Raw genomic sequence first — 21,970 nt, 5'->3', positions numbered from 1 at the left:
GTAATGGAAGAAAATATTTGCAAATGATATGTTTGTACCTAGAATGTATACAAACAGAACTCAAAATTAAAAAGTAAAAATACAATTTAAAGGGGTTGGCGAGGTGGTGCTAGAGGTAAGGTGTCTGCCTTGCAAGCACTAGCCAAGGAAGGACCAAGGGTTTGATCCCCCGGCATCCCATATGGTGCCCCCAAGCCAGGAGCAATTTCTGAGTGCTTAGCCAGGAGTAACCCCTGAGCATCAAACGGGTGTGGCCCAAAAAACAAAACGAAACGAAAAATACAATTAAAATGGTCAAGCTATTTGAATTTATGTTTCACAATTCAAGATATGAAAATGCACAATAAGTACTTCACAAGATTCTCAGCAGCATTAATTATTAGGGAAATGTGAATCAAAATTATAAAGACACACTATTCCATTCTCACTAGAAATATCAAAATCAAAAGATAATGAATATCATTTTTGGAATCTCTGTGGGGATTTGGAGGTACTGGAACTCTTGTAATACTGCTTGTAAATGCAGCCTTTGAAAATACTCTGACAATTTTGCAACACGCTGAACACACAATTGCTATCTGACCCTAAAATTCTAAGAATAGACAAAAGCAAAGCGAATTGAAGACATATGGCTATACAAAAAGTCTGTACATGTTTGTTGATAGTAGTATTACTTATTTATTTATTTATTTATTTTTAGTTAAAAAAGTAGAATAATGAAATAGCAGAAAAACTAAAAATTAGAAACAAGTCAAGTGCCCCTCAACTGATAACTAAACAAAAGGTAGTAGATTATACAATCATGTTTTTTCTCAGTTAAAAATAATATGATGAAATGTTTATATGCAATTGAATATAGAAGAACCTTACACTGTTAAGTGCAGAATATCAGTTCAAAGAGGCCACATGCTGTATGATTCTATAAAATGTCGATAGTATGCAAAAGTGAATAATTATCCAGGACCAAAGGAGGCCGTAAAAGGGTCATTCTATAGATGAAGAGATTATACTTGCTTTGTATTGGTAATTCAGCTTGGTTCTGGAGCTTAGTCAATTTCCCAAAAAAAGATAAAAAGAGAGGAGTAAAAGGAAAATCCAATAAAGGAAATACAAAATAAATAATATAACAATTAAAAACCAGGGTCATATACAGGAGTGCCAGGTCAATACCTAATTCTTCCTGGTGGCCGAAGTAATATATTTTAAATTGGCTTATGCCTAATTTTTCTAGTATCAGCTTTGTCGTATTTAATGATGCTAAACATTTCTGGTTAATGTCCAAGAAGTGAGCACTTCAGGAGAATTTCCTACTCATCATGCTTAAGTTATTTGAATTAGCAGTGATAGAGCTAGTTCTAGAGCAAAGCCCTGCAGGATAAATATTTTCCTTTAGACTAACTGGCAATGAAAAGACCTTAAGAGATGCTACAGGGGGGCATAGAGATAGTACAATGGATAGGGCACATGCCTTGCAAGTGGCCAACCCAGGTTCATTTTCTGGCATCCCATATGGTCCTCCAAATCCAGCAAGAGTGATCCCTGAGTGCATAACTCAGAGTAAGTCCTGAGCACTGATGGTGTGTCCCCCTCAAACCCCCAAATCCAAGAATAAAATGAAAAAGGACTTATGGACTGATATACATAGTTAGATATGGTAAATGCTTCCTTTTTGCATTAAAATTTTTGTAAGAAAATTTTTTGTGAAATGCAAAGACATACCACACATAGATACATTCACAGATATATAAACACATGGGACTACACCTAGTGTTCAGGTACCATGAGAGCTATACCTGGTGGTGCATGGTACACCATGTGGGGGATCAGGCTCAGGACTTAGTACTCAGGTTAGTCATATGCTCTTCTACTTGACCTAGTTCCTTGGGCCCTGTGAAGTATATTACAGAGACCATTTCAATACCTAAGCTTTGTTAATTAGGTTGTATTCAGTAGAAATAAGATTTTGACAAAGTGATAAATATGGTATCTAACTAAACTAGTAGACTTATGCCAAGTTATTACTCTGTTTTGTTAGTACAAAAGATAGTAGCAGATAAGTAACTCTCCTATAACACTATTGACCTCCAATCATGTTTATCATAGAAAAATTTGAAGATTAAGAAATACAAATGTCCAAAGGCACACAAAAAATGCTCCACATCACTAATAATCAGGAAAATGCAAATCAAAACAACAATGAAATATCATTTCATGTCACAGAGACTGGCACACATCACAAAGAACAAAAACATCCACTGCCCACATGAATGTGGGAAGAAAGGAATTCTCATTCAGTGCTGGTGAAAATTCTGTCTAGTCTAGCCTTTCTGGAAAACAATATGGATATTCCTTAAAAACTGGAAATTGAGCTTCCTTATGATCCAGTAATATCACTCCTAGGGATATACCATAGGACCACAAGAACACAATACAATAATGCCTTTTGCACTCCTATTTTTATGGCAGCACTATTTACAGTAGCCAGGATCTGGAAACAACCCAGATGCCTGACAACAGGTGAGTGGCTAAAGAAACTGTGTACATCTATACAATGGAATACTATGCAGCTGTTAGAAAAAGTGAAGTCACTAAATCTGCCTATATATAGATGAATATGGAGACTATTATGTTGAGAGAAGTAAGTCAGAAGGAGAGATATAAACACAGAATAGTCTCATTCATATGTGGAATAATAAAGATCAGTATAATAATAATACCCAGAGACAATAGAGAAGAGGGCCATATGGACTAATCCATAATCTGAAGCTTATCATAAAAAGTAATAACTGCAGTGAGAGAAATAACTATACTAATAACTATCATGACAATGATAGAGAGAATAAATGCCTGTTCTCAGGGAAATGGGGGACAATGGGGGAATGTTGCATTGGTGAAGGGGAGTGTGCATTTTATGGCTGAAACCCAATTTTAAACATGTTTGTAACCATGGTGCTCAAATGAAGAAATATTATATGAGATAAATTTTAAGATGCTGAACTTAATCATGAAACAGTAATACAACTACTCTCCTAAAAGTTACTATTTCATAGCTAAAGCAATTCTTGGTAAAAAAGAAGATGGGAGTCATCACTTTCCTCAACTTTAAATTGTACTATAAAGCAATAGTAATTAAAACATCAAGGTATTGGAATAAAGTCAGACCCTCAGATCAATGGAATATACTTGAGTATTCTGAGACTGACCCCCCAAATATACCACCAGTTAATCATTGATAAAGGTGAAGCAAATACAAATGGAACAAGGAAAGCCTCATCAACAAATGGTGTTAGAAAACTGGTCAATTACATGCAAAAGGTGAGTTCAGACCTGTCTTTAACACCATGCACAAAGGTCAAATCAAAATGGTTTAAAGTTCTTGATATCAGACCTGAAACTATAAGGTACACAGAGGAAAACATAGGCAAAACACTCTATGACTTCAAGGAGGAAACACCACTGTCCAAGCAAGTGGAAGCAGATATAAACAAATGAGGTTACATTAAACTGAAAAGCTTCTGCACTTCAAAGAAAATAGTAACTATGACACAAAGGCTACCCACGGAATGGGAGAAACTATTCACCCAATAGCCATCTGATAAAGGGATAATATCTATGATATATAAAGTACTGGCAGAACTGAACAAGAAAACAAAACATCTAACCTCATTAAAAAATGGGGAGAAGAAATGAACAGACATTTCCTCAAGGAAAAAATACAAATGGCCAAAAGGCACATGAAAAAAATGCTCCACATCACTAATCATCAGGGACATGCAAATCAAAACAAAAATGAGGCATCATCCATACCACAGAGAATGGTACACATCACAACGACACAACGAACAAGAACAACCAGTGCTGGGGCTGGAGAGATAGCATGGAGGTAGGTTGTTTGCCTTGCATGAAGGACAGTGGTTTGAATCCCGGCAACCTATATGGTCCCCTGAGCCTGCCAGGAGTGATTTCTGAGCGTAGAGCCAGGAGTAACCCCTGAGTGCTGCCAGATGTGAACCCCACCACCAAGAAAAGAACAACCAGTGCTGGCATGGATGTGGGGAGAAAGGGACTCTGATTCACTGCTGGTGGAAATGCCTCTAGTTCAGCCTTTCTGGAAATTCCTTAAGAAACTGGAAATTGAACTTTCTTATGATCCAGCAATACCACTCCTATGTATATACCCTAGGAACACAACAAAGCACAGTACAAAAATACACTCTGCATTCCTCTGTTCATCACAGCACTATTTACAATAGCCAGAATCTGGAAGCAACCCAGGCGACTGACAACAGATGAGTGGCTAAAGAAACTGTGATATATTTACAAATGAGAGTACTATACAGCCATTACGAATAATGAACTCATTACAAGTTAATAACTCTAACAATAAAAATCACAAAGACCTCATTGACATGTGAATACTGTGAAAGTTATAAGAAAGAAATTTTGGGATAATTGATCTATTATATTCAAATTAATGCTTTCAAACATTTTCTTTAGCATATGTTCTTTCAATGTTAGCTAAATTGGTAATATGATTTTACCATATTACTTAATTTCTGGGATTTTTGCATTGTTTAAGTTTGCCATGCCAAAATATATTTTAGTAGGTTCCATTTTTATATTTTATTCCAATAGTTTCTGGGAGAGCTTAAGGTAAATTTTACTTAAGAAATGTTTTTCTACCTGTATCAGTACAAACAGATTTATAACTCATAGGAAGAATAAACAGAATATGTGACACAATGACACTCATGACTGATATCATTAAACGACCACCTGATATCTAAGTCCTTGCAAAATAAGAAAAATATGTTATTATTGTTTGCATTATTATTTTGATTTTATAATATAACTAAAATAAACTTTTGAACTTTAAGTATACAACAGAAAAGTTATACTTTCACATACTAATTTTTGTTTGTTTGTTTTTGGGCCACACCCAGCGGTGCTCAGGGGTCACTCCTGGCTGTCTGCTCAGAAATAGCTCCTGGCAGGCACGGGGGACCATATGGGACACCGGGATTCGAACCAACCACGTTTGGTCCTGGATTGGCTGCTGGCAAGACAAACGCCACTGTGCTATCTCTCTGGGCCCCTCACGTACTAATTTTTAGTATTTCTATGTCTTTACCCTAGATATAGTCTTTTTGTGATGAGTTTTTATCTTCAAATTTTCTATATTCCACTTCAGTGCTCAACAACTATAAACAAAATCAGCTTTCAAAGGAAAATTTCAAACCTTCATATTTCTTTGTTTTGTTTCTTTGTTTTTGGTTTTTTGGGTCACACCTGGCAGCACTCAGGGGTTACTCCTGGCTCTAAGCTCAGAAATCACTCGTGGCATGCTCGGGAAACCATATGGGATGCCAGGATTTGAACCACCATCCTTCTGCATGCAAGGCAAATGCCCTACCTCCATGCTATCTCTTTGGACCCAACTTTTTTTTCAAACCTTCGTATTTCTAATGTTATTTATTCTTTGGAACTCGGCCTCCATTAAATCAATTTAATAAGTGTCAATGGCTGATAATTTATTATTTTCTAAAATCAATATTCACAAAATGTTATTATTAACTATGTATTAGATGGAATGTGTACTTATATTCCATCTATTCTTCTCCCCTTTCTTCCCCCTGATCTCTTTCCTCTCTCTCTCTCTCTCTCTCTCTCTCTCACACACACACACACACACACACACACACACACACACACACACAGGTAGACCAGGTAGACATTTTATGTTGAAATAACAACGTAGAGATTCTTAATAAAGAAAATATTATTGTCTTCCTGACAATTGTATATTTTCAAATATAAAATAAAGTATAGCTTAAAATATTCTTTCCAAAGTCTACTGATAATATTGATGAATAAGGTTTAATTACTGGTTTAAAAATAACTAGGAATGGGGCCAGAGAGGTAGCATAGGAAGTAAGGCGTTTGTCTTGCATGCAAGGTTAGAATCCCGGCATCCTATATGGTCCCCAGAGCCTGCCAGGAGTGATTTCTGAGCATTGACTCATAAGTGACCCCTGAGTACTGCCAGGTGTGACCCCAAAACCAAACCAAAACAAAACAAAAAAACAACTAGAAAATGATATATCCCATTTGAAGGAAAGATCATGTAATCAGAAATTTGGATCATAAAAGGAATTATTCAGGAGAGATTATTCTAAGCCAGAGTACTTCACAGATCCTTTTAAATTCAGACTTTTTATTTAAACATCATTGTGAATAAGTTAGAAAATATAGTTTGTGCTCTAGTTTAATAGATGCCTTTTTAGTTAGATAGATTTAGCAATCTGAACTACTTCCTAATATATATATCCATTTGTATGGAGTGCTAGACTTAGATCAAATCATTTTTTAAAATTAAAAATGAACATTATATTTTATTTTTCTGGATCAGCTGGTGATATAGAAGGAAGAAGAGGAGGTAATTAAGTATGTCTCATTTTTCCAGCAATAAAATTGCTCAATAGGCTGAGCATATGCTTTGCATGCAAGAGAACTAAGTTGGATCACCAGGACTATGTGTTTTCCTGAGCACCAGTGTGTGTGGTGCATAATTTTTCTCAACATTTCTTTCTTTACTAAATGTTTACTAACTCATTGCTGGGTTCCCTTTAATATCAGAACAGTTTTTTTTTTTTTGCAGTGTCCATTCCTATTTTTTTTTTTATGTCAGAAAAAAATAGGTCAGGAAAGTGGCCTACAAATAGCACTGTGTTTACAGCTTGCAGTGATGGTAACATATACATTCCATATGACCTAAAATTGTGGTGTTGCATAGATTGTATAGGAAGTAAGGTCTTGCATATGGTTGATCCTGGTTCAATCCATGGCACTGTTAGGGCTCACTCATGTATATAGGCAAAGATATCTGCTGTTACACCAATACTGTTGGGTATAGCCCAAAAAAAGGGAAAAAATTAAAGAGCATGCCTTTTTAAAAAAATCATGAAACGGGCAATTAAAAAGTCCCTTATTTAAGAAGAAAATAATTTGTATCTGGTGCAAAGAGTAAGCTTGATATACTCCAGTTGCATGTAAAATGATTTCTTTTTTTAAATATATTTAATATATTTTTAGATATCTTTATGTTTTTTATTTTTAAGATAAAAATATTTAGGCCATTGAAAATTGTAGGTTATTTTTTACAAAATCATTGAAAATTTACAATGCACAAAGAAAACAATTCATTGAACCAATTATAGTCTACTGGACTATAAAAATGCTCATATGAATAAGCAATACCAAATATATGCTTAGTTTAGCTGATGATGTCTTTATGTAAATAGTTGTCTGTTCTCTTTGGTGTCATCACTGACAATGCAGATTAGTTCCATGGTGCCAGTCCATGGGAAGATGTTAGAGAAACACAGATTGGACTGCTGTTTGAGTTGGAAGCAAATCAATTGTCATATTAAGGCTCGAGTCATCTATGTTGCTAATCAGCTTTCACTGATAATATTCATGTTTACTCCGGAGATTCAGTACTCACATAAAGGGTGGTGCTTGAAAGCCTCTGGTTTTCCCCTTTCCACATCACTGCTCTTGAGTATTTCACTAATTGCAGTTGGCATCCTTTGCTAGTTTCAAATATTCTTCAATTACCACCAGAATAAATAATTCTTTGTGCTCTACTCATAAAAAGATCACAGTATTCAAAACCCCCCATCCATTATGATGTCTTATTTTATTTCATTCTTGCTCTGAAGTACATTTTTTGCCATGTGACTCAGCACTTTCGATATGATTTTGTTCTATACTGACTTTCCTATTATTTACCCTAGAATACCTTTAGATTATTTTTCAAAGCAATAAATGTTACACAATGATATCAAATGCTGTGTACTATATTTAAGTACCTTTATTAAGCTCTAACTACTACATTAACTATAGGCCAAGAGGACTATCAAGTCATAGTTTTATGTAGGCCATATAATAACTGGTTTACTCTTTCCTTGACTTATTTTACCTCCCAAATAAAACCTGGAAAATGTGTTTATTTGACACAGGAAAGCTCTGAATGGCATAGATGTGCCATCTATCTATCAATTTGAATAAACCCTCTTTGCTATGCGAAAACATTAGCACATCCAACAACATCCCATTGTGTCGGCAGTGCTGGATTCTGCCTCAGTCTGCAATCTAAAACCCTGGGATACATAGAAAATAGCAGAAGTTTTGGCGACTCACCAGATGTCAGTGTGGATGCTGCCCTTTCTCCTGCAACTGAGCCTTGAGATAGAATCATTAGGATTCATACAGTTTTTGTTTTACTCCCTTCACTCACTGAGTAATGTTTATTGGTGGCTGCTATCTACCAGGAGCTCTGCTAGAAGCTAAAAATACAGTTCACAGTTTTTTTTTCCTTCTCCATATGATAGGTGACCATTCTCATTCTCCCCACAATCATAATGAGATCATTGTTAACAAAATTTGCCTTGGGGCCGGTGAGGTGGCACTAGCCAAGGAAGGACCACGGTTGGATCCCCCAGCGTCCCATATGGTCCCCCCAAGCCAGGGGCAATTTCTGAATGCTTAGCCAGGAGTAACCCCTGAGCATCAAATGGGTGTGGCCTAAAACAAAACAAAACAAAACAAAATTTGCCAAGCTAGGCATAATGCTAGAAACTAGTACTTTGTAGGCATTATATAAGCATCCCTAATAGTATCATAAACCGGTAGATTGTAGAGAATCTTATTCCTAGTCCAGAAAGCAGACACAGAAAAGTTAGCTGATCTTCTAAAAAAAAAAAGAAGAGTTAGAGTCTGGATGCAATAGACCCCTATTCCTGTTGGACTCCAGACATATTTTTTTTCTCAGAAAATATAAAATACTTCTGGACATAGAGCCAGTGTAACTTACCTAAAATACTCATTCAACAATTAGCAACGATTCCTGTCTTGTCTGATCAGAACTAAGTTCAAGCTCCTTTCAAAATCTCCAAAATTTTGGCAGTCAACTTTCCAGAAATGGATCTCTCTTTACTTATTTGCTTGCCAAAAGTTATTAGCAGATACATCTTACCTCTCTTTTAGTTCTTTTCACCTGTGCATTAATAAATGAAGAATTTATTCTGATTTGTAGTTGGTTTTACTACAATACTCTTAATTGTCCTTTGGTTTATATGGCTTAAATTTCTATATATTGTTTTCTGGATCCTTTGAGCACTTTTTCATACAGTGAATTTTTCATACAACTAACTATATATTACATAATCAATTATATTAAAATGTTCTGCATGAGTAGACCAAGTCTAGCCTCTCCTGCTAATCTACAAATAATGGGGCATGTTATATAACCAGCCTATGCCTCAATTTCTTTATTTGTAAAAAACTATTGCATCTACCTCATTGGATTATTGTATGAGTAAAAGAATACAGTCTTTCACCCAGTGAATATATAACAGATATTTACACGTTTTAAGCTAAGTATTATCATGATTTGGTAAAAAAAAAATTAGTAGAATAGACTTGCAGGAGGGCAATGAGGGCTCTCAGGACAATAAACCACCCATAGGTGAGCTAGAACCTGAATACTGGGTTTAATAGAGAATTGGGGTGTGATATAAGCACCTTCACTAAGGGCAGCAGTCAGCTTCAACAAGGAAAATAGTTGGTAATAGAATTGCCATTAAAGACAGCCATGTCCCACAGCCACTACTATGTATGCTTATTGGCCAGGTCTATAGATTCATTTATTTTTGAAAGAGATGTAAACCAAATCACAAAATATCATGGGTACACCAATCTCACAGCTGTAAATTGGGACACTCTTGAGTGGAGGGGCAGGAGTTGCACTCATAATCAACTATCACTATCTTCAATGGTCCAATTTCACTACTTACCATGAATCTCTGTAGAGATACCATAACTAATCAAAATTCCAAGTAAACCAGGATTTGGGCCAATATCTTAGGGTTTTGTTAGAATAAATGTAGGTGGTTTTCCTTGGCCCTTCTGTACTTCTGGAAGCTGTGACAGCTACATATTCTGCCATATGGAATTTATGGACCATGTGGTCACATGTCACCTCCAAATTTTTCAATCCTGACACCCCAGTAGGAACATACCAAATTAGATGTCAAAATAGCATAGAAAGAACCTAACTTTAACAAACAAAATTAATAAAAGAATGATCAACTTGGGGCCAGAGAGATAGCACAGTGGTGTTTGCCTTGCAAGCGGCTGATCCAGGGCTGAATCCCGGCGTCCCACATGGTCCCCCATGTCTGCCGGGAGCTATTTCTGAGCAGATAGCCAGGAGTAACCCCTGAGCATAGCCGGGTGTAACCCAAAAGCCAAAAAAAAAAAAAAAAAAGAATGATCAACTGTTGCATTAAATAATTAACGATGGATCTGGATGGTGAAGGATGGATGGAGGGATTTTTCTCTGCCATCCCAGGCCACGTGGCTCTGCAACCCCCATTCAGCCGGCGGGTCCCAGGTTAAGGTGAACAGAGAAATCAGACTCATCCAGAGACAGGCATCAGGAAGCATCAACTTTATTCATCCCTATCCACCACATGTGTGGCCTATATCATAACCTTTCAAGCATCAGCCATTCTTAGCTAGCCCTGCCTCTTAACTCCTTTCAGTCGTCTTCCCTTTCACCTCCTTGCTGGCCAAAGACCAGAAGCGCGAGAGCCAGCCAAAAGCCCTAATCCCCTCTGGTTCATACCTTATCTACCTTTTCCAAGACCCCTCCCAGGAATGGGCGGGGTCTTGCAGGTAAGGTCAAGTTACCTAGGGAGAAAGGGTGGGGGATGAGGCTTCAATCAACTAGTAACAAATGACTTAGTAAACCTTCAGACAATTACTTAATGACCCCATTATAAGATAAAATAATTTTCAAATTTTTTCTTTTGCTGTAATTCTTTTGAAATTCCATTAAAACTTAGCAATATAGACTAAGTTATTTCAGGTCTGTCAAGGATATTTCAAGGTTTGGAGATAGGTGGGAATTCAGGGGAAATGGAGGGAATTTTACATTGCTGGTGGGATTGGTGCTGGAACATGAAATGGTGAAATGGCAGAAACCAATGTATTAGAGCAACTATGTAAAACAATTGTTTATATAAAGTAGTAAAAAGTTTTTGGTTGTCATTAAAGTTATGTAAGTTCTAACATTGGTGCAAGATACATAATGAAAAATTGAGGAGAATTTGTCAAGTCAAGGGATTATGAAGGCTTAGGCTTCTAGGTTCATTTTCTAGACACACCTTCAATTCTTGGGTAAAGCAAAAAGAACAGGTTGATAGTCAAGGAATCAGGGATGTGAATATAGGACAAAGTCATTTGTGATCTACAGAGACAGATGCCAAAATTTGGTAAAGTTTTGTTGCAAAGGCCCAGGTATAAGATGTGGGGCTTAATGTTATAGTCATATTCAGAACAAAAGGAGCAACACAGGGCCCTAAAACAACCCCAAACCAAGCTGAGCAATCAGAACTGGATGTAAATCCAGCCATCCCCAGTGGGTAGAAATCTAGAGCTAAGTAGTCAGGCTGAGGTAGATGCTTTATAAATCTATTAGTTTATGTTAAATAATTGAATATTTTGATAGCTATGAATGTATGAATCTCAATTTGGTGCTTAATTAGTTTCGTATTCTATGGCTCTTGCAAAGCACTGTAGGGATAATAAAAAATAAATGTAAAAGTGATTTTGCATTTCATAAACTTTTTAAATGCAAGGCTTTGTGGTTATTATTTTTAAATCAGACTTTTTCATGATGGTAATGCACATTTTTTCATTTAAAAATCTCACTTTTCTTGATAATTTGCCCTAGGTAATATTTTCACTATAATAAACCATATATTGAATAAACACATAAGAAAAGCAATAAGAAAAGCAATTTTACATTTTCTTCCCACTGCCACTTGAAAATGTATTTAGTAAGATAAATGTTTTCCCTGCTGCTGGATAAATGCTCCAGGGGACTTAATGGCAGAAAGTTCCATGGTTGCTTTAACTTGAAAAACAGAGCTTGATTCACAAAGTAGTATGTCTAGTATAAATTTCAGTTTAAGTTTGAAGGTCAAACTTCCTTCCTTTTCCCCCCTTCTGTCTCTAGCCGCTTCCTAGCAACTGTGGCCTAAAAGGACTGTGGGCTGCTACTTCTATTTAAGTTGCTCTAGTCTTTCAAATAATGTATTATTAAGTACAGAGATTAAGAGAAAATTCTTACTAGACTGGTATTTTTATTGTGTTCTCTTCTCTCTCTGGGACAGCTGATTAAAGTTAATCTTTCTCTCTAGGATCTCCCAGCTCCTGCATTTTTGACAGCTCCCTGCTGAGCCACTCTGTCCTCAGCTCCCATAGGAAGACAGTATTCCTGATTTTCAGATTCTGTTGACAATTTTCCTCCTCTTCTAAGCTTCTAAATGTGCAGCAGTGCAAGACTCTGTTGGGATTGTTGGAGTTTGGTTGATATGGGTTCTGTCTATGTAGGATGAGGTTCCGTCACCTTTCACCTCTCATAACTAACAGAAACAGATCTACCCCAATTTTCTCCTCCAGTTTCATACCAATACCCAGCCAGTCTTGCTGCATTCTTTTGATCTGTCACATCTCAACCTACCCTGTTTCCATAGTTTCAGGAAACTTGGGTGTATCTTCCATGATCTCCACAAAGAACATTTGTTCATTGTTGGGATGTTAGGGGCCCACAACCGGTCATGCTTACACCTGGCTATGCACTCATGAATTATAAATGGAAGAATCCAAGACCCATATGAGATATTGGAGACTGAACTGGGGTCAGCTGAGTGCAAGGCAAGCACCCTAAGCACTTTACTATCACTCAGCCACTCAGCTCATCATTAAAACTCTTTAAAAATCATTGGGTGAGCTTTCATATCATGAGCCGGTCCTTCGAGCCCTCATCTCTATTGTCTCTGGGCATTGTTACAATAATGTCTTTTGTTTTCCTTAAAACCCATAGATGAGTGAGACGATTCTGTTCCTATCTCTCTCCCTCTGACTTATTCTATTCAGTATAATAGATTCCATGTAAACACAAAAAGTGGTGAGTGCAGTTAAAGAAATAACTACACTGACAGCTATCATAACAATGTTAATAAGTGAGAGAATTAGAATGCCTGTCTCGAATACAGGGAGAGGAGGAGGGAAATGGGGACATTGATGATGGGAATGTTGTATGAGTGAAGGTGTTGTTCTCTAGATGACTGAAACCCAACTACAATCATAGTAATCTGTAATCAAGGTGCTTAAATATATTATTAAAAAAATGATTAGGTGAGGCCAGAGAGATAGCACAAGCGGTAGGGTGTTTGTCTTGCAAAAGCCATCTAGGATAGAGGGTGGTTCGAATTCCAGTATCCCATATGGTCGCCCATGCCTGGCAGGAGCAATTTCTGAGCACAGAGCCAGGAGGAACTCCTGAGCACCACCGAGTCTGACCCAAGGAAACCAAAACCAAGAAAAAAATCATTAGGTATTTTTAAAAGTTTTCCTATTTATATGGGGAGGGAAGCTGGGAGGACCATATCTGGTGGTGCCTCAGGGTTACTCCTAGCACCATACATTGCTGGGGATCAAATCTGGAGCTGCCATTTGCATGTGCTCTAGTCCTTTGAGTCATCTCCCCTAGCCTTAGTTAAGTGAATTTAAAAGTTTTCATAATCTCATTTGAAAAGTTATTTATGGTCAGACATCTCAATTCGGAAGTGCTGCATAATACTAAAATATATCCATCACAAAACTCCATTATTTATGCTTAGGACAGTGCTAAGTGAACATAGAAGTGACTCTATGTATATTCTATGTATATATAACTGATATATATACACAGCGCTGTCATATTTATATATTATATTGTTTATTAATTACATTCATAATTAAATTATATTAATATAATACAGCATATCATATGTATAATTAAATATATTTATATTATACAAACTGCCATATTTATATTTACAATCCTTCTCCAGACATTCCACAAGTGTTTGTATGCAGACACACGCACACAAATCTGTTTTTGGAAGCAACCACAAAATGGACTCTACTTTTCTAACTTATTTCTCTTTGTGCTCACAGTTTCTAAGTACTTTCAAACTCTCTTTGAGTTTGCTGATAACTAGGGAAGGAGTAAAATGAAAAGAACCAAGTTTGCCTCATCTTTCTTTTCCTTCTCTATTATTGTTTTCCCAAGTTATATGGGTAGCTAATACAGGGAAGCTGTGCTTTAACTTTTTGCTGTAAGTTCTGATTATAGTCAGAAAGTCCTCACAAGGCTCTCAATGCCTTCTCATAAAAGAGCCGAAAGCTTTTGCAAGCTCAATGACTGGGCCCTGGGGTGGAGCAGTGTATAGACACACCCCGGAACCTGCCAAGACCACAGACCTCAGAAACAGGAACTTGGGGCCGGTTGGTGGCGCTAAAGGTAAGGTGCCTGCCTTGCCTGCGCTAGCCTTGGACGGACCGCGGTTCGATCCCCCAGTGTCCCATATGGTCCCCCAAGCCAGGAGCAACTTCTGAGCGCATAGCCAGGAGTAACCCCTGAGCGTTACTGGGTGTGGCCCAAAAACCAAAAAAAAAAAAAAAAAAGAAACAGGAACTTGAAGCTTTCTTTTTAGCTAAAGGTCTATAGGCATGGAGATGATTTGAATGGAAGTCCACCCAGGAATAAAGGTTGATGTTGATTTATGCCACCCACCTGCCTCCAGCCTCTGTCTCTTGTCTCCACTTACAGTAAATAAGGAATGCCCCTTCTAAACACCACCTTCCCTAGGTCCACACAGACCCTATTCATTACTCCCATCTTTCCCAAGACTTCCAGATGCTAAATTCATCTTCGTCTTGCCTTCTCTTAAGACCCCAAATCTGCAGGTCACTCTTGGGTTTGGTAAGACTCTAGGCCCCACACCTTGTGGAAAGATGTGCTGAATATCACCTCAACTCACTCCCAACAGGGGTGAACTGGAGATGAAATCAGGACATAGGGAGGAATATTCAGAGAACAGGCAAGATTTCAGAGAACAGTAGACATGTGCTAAGATGAAGCCCACTTCCCAGAGGAAACCCCATTTCAGTGGGCAGTGAACTGGACCATATTGTCCTGGGCCAGTTCACAGTTGAACCTGGATCTCTTTCCATAGTGTAGGTGAAAGTGGTGAGACTGTTTACCTGTCTCTTCTAAACCTAAGATCTGGGAAAAACAAGCAGAACCAATTCTTAAAATGTAGTTGTGATGTCTGGTTCTGACTACTTGGGTTTGAGTTCTGTGGTTATTAAACCTTGTCTTCCCAAAGGTTTCTCAACAATCCTAATTTAGGATTGTGTGTGTGTGTGTGTGTGTGTGTGTGTGTGTGTGTGTGTGTGTGTGTATGGGAGGGTGAGGTGGAAACTACACAATGGTCTTTTTCCAGGAGGTTTAGATTGTTGAGGATTCTTGGAACCTGGCTATTGGAATGTGTTTTCTCTAACCCACACCAATTCACCTCTTTCTTATTCTTACCTCTCCTTGCTCTCAGTGCAGCTGGAAATAAGCCTGCTAAAAGTGGGCAAAGAAGCCTTTATGACATGTGTCCCTAGGCTTGGAGATCACTTTGACTAAGGTCAATAGAGATACTGAGGTTCAGGCCAAAACTACTGCTCTTAACTAGCTAGAGCAGTGAAAAATTAGAGACATTACCTAGATAATTGGGTTCTCTTCTGAAATGCCTTTTCTGTTGGAGAAAAAAAAAGTTTCTGTGTAAGGACAAACACATACCTACAGAATGGCTGTACTTTTAATCTGTATTTTTGTCATGAGTCACTCTCTCCTCAAAGGGAGTCCTCCCTCTTGTCTTTACATTCCAAGCCCTAATTTTTTCCCCTTAGTTGAGGGAAAAATCTATCATTTTAGCAAAAATAATTTGATGTAAATGTTTGAAATTTATATCATGTATATTTTCCATTCACATAAAATTACATTAGTTGCTTTCTCCTACAAATCTTTTTTGCTGTTGTTTATTTTTGGTTTGGATCTTGGTGGTTCTCAGGGGTTACTCCTGGCTTTGTGCTGGGGTTGCTACTGGCAGTGCCTGGGAGACCATTCGGTGCCAAGGCAAAATAGTCAGCCCATTGAGCTCCAGCTTTGCAGGAGCTTTGTTTGACTGAGAGCATCTGCTATGCACTCTGCAAATCTGAGGTGAACTTTTCTTGACCAACCAATTAAATGAAACTATCTTAGATATGCCTGCAGTCTTAACAGCAACAACAACAAAGCATTTTCAGTCAATTCTTGACTTCATATTTGACTAATCTTTGCCCCTATCTCCTACCCTGCAATGTCTTGGGTTTGTTTCTTGTTCAGAAGCCATTTCTCTATTTTTCACTTGCCTCAAACTTTTCTATTTTATGGGAACCTCCCAGTTGGTTTCCAGGAGGCCCCAGAAGACCCCCTCCAGTGATTACTAATCAACCAGATCAGCAGTTCAAGTCAAGGGTCTGAGAATGTGAAGCTGCTTGGGCCTATGGTGCTGAGATTATCCAGGTCACTCCGGAAGGCTGCACCCAGCAATGTTTAGGGACTATATGTTGCTAGGGAGTAAGTCTGGGTTTAGCACATGTGTAGTCCTGACCACTTTACTATCTTTCAACCTCTTGTCATCAAAGACATAAGTCATTGTCGCTCTGTTTCCCCACATTCCATTTTGTTGAGCAGTTCTTTAATATTTTCATTGACATTCTACTAGCAGCAGCAAAGAGAAACTTAGGGGCTCTCTTAGAATTTGGTGGCACTTGCTGTAAATCTCTATACCTCTCTCATTAGGAATTTATTTTACTTTTTTTTTTTATTTTTGGGCCACACCCTGTGACACTCAGGGATTACTCCTGGCTATGGACTCAGAAATTGCTCCTGGCCTGGGAGACCATATGAGATGCCGGGGGATCGAACCAAGGTCTGTCCTAAATTAGCCATATGCAAGGCAAACATCTATCACTGTGCTATCACTCTGGCCCAGAGGAATTTATTTTACTTTTTATATAACTATGTACAACACTGCTGCTGGACTTGCTATAAAAATACAAAGTCTTCTCGATTCCACATCCCAGTAACATTTGCTTCTCTTCTTGACAGCTTTCAGCATCCACCTCATCAAAGCTCAGGAAATATTTGTTGAAGGAACACCACTCACTTTAGGTCTCATTCAGTGGCTCCTAAACACCCCTGTCAAGTTCACATGCCACCCCCATATTTTATATTCTATTATCGCAGTACTGCACTTGCTGTTACCCAAACCCACCAGTTTTCCACTGTGTACTAAATGATTGCCAAATATAAGTGCTTCAAACAACACTGTTGTTACCTTATAGTTCTGGGGGCAAAAAGCATGACTCAGCATGGTTCTGACTATAGTCCCCAAGTAGCAATGGCTGAGCTGGCAGTGGGGCTGGGATATGACTTGAAAATTCCATGTCTATGCTGATTTACACTGCAACTGGCAGGAAGCTCTTGTTCCCCCTCACATAAACTGTCCCCAGAACCTCTCATTTTTCCAGCATCACTCTCTTTCCCAGCACCATGATTCAGAACAGAAAAAGCACATTGCCCAGAGATGACAACAGAGTCTTACAACTCTGATCCCCTGAACACAGTCAGGGCTGCTGGCACCGAATTGTTTTAAATTAGTCAAGAAAACTATCAGTAGGGGCAAAGAATGAAACTTCACTTTTAAGAGAGAAGATTCTCATAGAACATGAATCATCCTGTTCTACCTCATATTTCTTTTTCTTTTTTTTTGTTTTTGGGCCACACCCAGTGACTCTCAGGGGTTACTCCTGGCTATGTGCTCAGAAATCGATCCTGGCTTGGGGGACCATAAGGGACTCCGGGGTATCAAACTTTGGTCCGTCCTAGGTTAGCATGTGCAAGGCAAATGCACTACCGCTGTGCCACCACTCTGGCCCCTCTACCTCCTATTCCTATGTCCTCCTACAAATTGAGAAAAGAAAATAAAATTTGATGGGACCTAGGGATCAAGTGGTCTCAGGAGCATTGAGTGGAAATAAAAATAGGTCAGATCTCCTGTGCAAATACCGAGACCTCTAGTTACAGAGTCCTGATTTTATCATCCATGACTGAGCGGAAAGTTTCCTGGCACCATAAAAAGACCTGGGGGAGTGAAAAAGAGCACGTAGAGAGCCTGTAGTTATTCCATGACAGTATGCTTCAAGGGTGGAGAAACTCTGTATCTCTTAGGCCAAGGGAACTCCCTTTCTAATCTCCCCAATATTTACTGTGCCTGTGCAAAAAAAAAAAAAAAAGGCACAATTCTTTTCTCTATTTATTTCCTGCTCATGATTATTGTTTGTTTGTTGTCTTTATTGCTGTGGTGCTTTTTTGTAGTCACTCGTTTTGAGTTTTTTTTTTGATTTTGTTCTTTTTGTTGTTGTTTGTTATTGTAGTTTTGTTTTTGTTTCTTTTTTTCCTTTTTGTTATGTTTTTCTTCGTTTAAATTGATATTTATAACCTCTAGATGGACTACTCTGTTTTTTTTTGTTTTTAATTTTTGCTTTTTTGTTTGTTTTCCTTTCCTTTCCTTTCTTTTTTTTTTCTTTTCTTTTCAAACAGAACCACAATAACCTGAATCATCTTGTTCTGCCTCATAAATTGAGGGGAAAAATAATGTATGGTTCCAAGACCAAACAGTTGTATAAACATTGAGTAGAAATGATCAGACTTAAACACCAAATCTAAAGCCAATGACAACAGAATTAATACCCAATCTACAACAAGCTAGACACAGAGGGGACCACTTATATTAGCAAGCTGGGGTGCACAGGAGGGGGATATGGAATACATACTGGGAACAGTGGTGGAGGGAGGACAACACTGGTGGTGGAAATTCCCCTGATTTAATGTCACTATGTACCTAAAATATTACTGTGAACAATCTTTAATTCACTTTGGTCACAATAAAAATTATTAAAAAAAAAAGATCAGATCTACATACTCAAACCAAAGTCAATGACAATAGAATCAAGAGACCCAAACTATAACAACCTAAATACAAAATGGACCTGTTACACTAGTAGTCCAGGGGCTAAGAGGGATGATGGTTTGCATGCTGGGAACTTTGGTAGAGAGAGATCAACACTGGTGATGGAAATGACCTTAATTCACTGTTACTATGTGCCTGAAATACAACTGTGAAAAGGCTTATAATTCATATTGATTTCAATAAAAACATATAAAAAATAGAGAGAAGGTTCAAATCACGTATAGGCCTATATCCAGAACTGCAACATGCTGCCTGAGCAAGATGATTTTAATTTCTTTGTATTCGAATTATCTTATTTTAAGTTATAAAATAGCATCAAGACATACTCTATGCCTTAAAAATGTACTTAAGTAATCTTAGTTATATAAAGGCACTAAATATATGTGCTTCTATATTTTCATTTATGGAGAGAAAAGAAAAGATGTTGATGGCCCCATCAACATCTATACATTGGACATACTCTCTCATAAACAGTGAAAATGAACAACTTCCAATGAAGGCACTATTTTGTGGCTTCTTTCAGATTTGTGGTTAATAAGATGTGGTTAAAGGGTTTTCATCACTTACCTTGTCATTATAAATACTTCCTCTTTGTTGACTTCTAGTTCATTTTGAACTATCAATCCATTACCACCTACATGAGTCGGTACTGCTAGAATGGCTGTGGGGGGAGGCACATCCCAAGCAGTGCTCAGGTGGCCTAAAGGCCCCCCATGTGATTGTCAGCACAGTGAACTGGCTCAATTCTAGAGTCTGAAGATGTGGCACTGCTCAAGGACTGTGGTGCTGGGCATCAACAGGGTCACCTTCTGAGGCTTGAGGGCCTCCCTATCTGCACCCAGTGAGATTTAGTGGACAATATGATGCAGCAGACTTTATCAAACTGGGGTTATTGCATGAACCTTAACCTCTTAGTATATCTCCTGCCTTTAAATAAGACTTTTAAATAGAAAAAAATAAATGTAAAATATTAAAATATAAAAATTACACATATTGCTGAGACATGTACAATTAACACTTTTGGAGCAGTAGAGAACATTTCCAATTGTATTTTTCATTCATATTTTTTAATTCTTACACAGTGCTGACCCGAGTTGTATCAGTTTAATAAGTACAAGAAATATTCAATGAATAGCGAAAATTGGAAGGGTTCTAGGACAGTCTCATGCTACTATACTGTTTAGGTCGGTATTGCAGTTAACCTGGAGAATTCAGGGTGGGAGAAAGTTGCTAATCCCAATCTTCCTTGACATAACTACTTGACCATTTGAGAATTCAAGTTATGTCCTAAAAACAAAAGGGATTATTTTTAAGCAGGTTCAGAGAACAAATAAAAAAAAATAAAGCACTGCCATTGATTGTTTCTATTTCTTAATTAACCTTTCTTGGTCTGAGCATAATATTGTGCAGGGTTTGAAATGGGTGTAGCTAATGAAGAAATCAATTATTCTCTGCATTAAGTGAGCAAAGGCTTGGAATCTTCCTTTTCTCTTTCTCAATGTGCCCTCTTGTGGTCAGAGCTCAAGTTTATTACAGGATTTCTCTTTGATTTACAAGTTCCTTTTCTAGAATTACTCAACAAAGAATTATTTATTTTTTACTCCCACAATCTATCTACTCAACCACTTCTAGGTTTTCTTGTTCCCTGCAGCCAATTAATTATAAATACAAAACAAATTATTCTGAGTTCATTCAACTTATTGTTTTATACTATATTAGGAATACTGAAAAGTATACAAGGTTAATGTGAGCACAGTCAGTCTTGATGGGAGGCATCACTTTCCCCAACTTTAAATTCTATTACAAAGCAATAGTCATTAAACCATCATTGTATTGGGATAAAGACAGACCCTCAGATCAGTGGAATAGATTTGAGTATTCAGAGAATGTTCTAGACATACAATTGTATATTCCAGACATACAATCAATCTTTGATAAGGGGGCAAGAAATGCAAAGTGGAGCAAGGAAAGCCTCTTCAACAAGTCATGTTGGGGCAGCTGGTTAACCACTTGCAAAAAAGCGAACTCATCTTACACCATGCACAAAGGTCAAATCCAAATGAATTAAAGACTTTGATATAAGACCAGAATCATGAGGTATATAGAGCATCAACATAGGTAAAACACTACATAATATTGAGACTAAAGGCATCTTCAAGGAGGAAACAAGTGGAAGTGGAGATAAACAGATGGGACTATATCAGTGCTTCTCAAATAGAGGGGCGTGAATAGAGCCTCGAATGGAGGCTCTGTAAAGGAGGGCACATTTGACCTCGGCAAACACAGTCATAACAAGCTAAGCCCTGTGTCTCTGTATGCCTCTGGAGTTGAGAGTTGCTGTGTCCTGCTTCAAACCCACTTTGAAAAGATATGCAATGCAAAACGTGCTTATTGTAGCCATTAATCCAGACATCACCTCTGATTAAAAAATTAGTTCGAATTATTTTATATATTTTTATTTTGCAGGTTAAAAGATTTTTTTTGGTTAAAGTTTTTTTTTTTTAAATAAAGATACTATTTACAGTCACGCAGGGGGTGGGCAAAAAATGTTTTCTTCTTCCTAAGGGGACATGACAGAAAATAATTGAGAAGCACTGGACTATATTAAGCTGAGAAGCTTCTGAATCTCAAAGGAAATGTGACTAGGATATAAAAGCCACCTAGAGAATGGGAGAAACTATTCACCCAACATCCATCAGATAAGGGGCTAATATCTAAGATATATAAGGTACTGGAAAAACTGAACAACAACAACAAAAAAAACATTTAACCCCATCAAAAATGGGGAGAAGAAATGAACAGACAATTTCTCAAAAAAGAAATACAAGTGGCCAAAAGGCACATGAAAAAATGGTCCATATCACTAATCATCAGGGAGATGCAAATCAAAACGAGTTACCTACCATCTCATGCCATAGAGGCTGGCACACATCACAAAGAACAAG

The sequence above is a fragment of the Suncus etruscus genome, chromosome 4, assembly GCF_024139225.1.
Source record: "Suncus etruscus isolate mSunEtr1 chromosome 4, mSunEtr1.pri.cur, whole genome shotgun sequence".
Lineage (NCBI taxonomy): Eukaryota > Metazoa > Chordata > Mammalia > Eulipotyphla > Soricidae > Suncus > Suncus etruscus.
The sequence above is the reverse complement of the archived record's forward strand: the minus strand, read 5'-3'. Positions refer to the sequence as shown.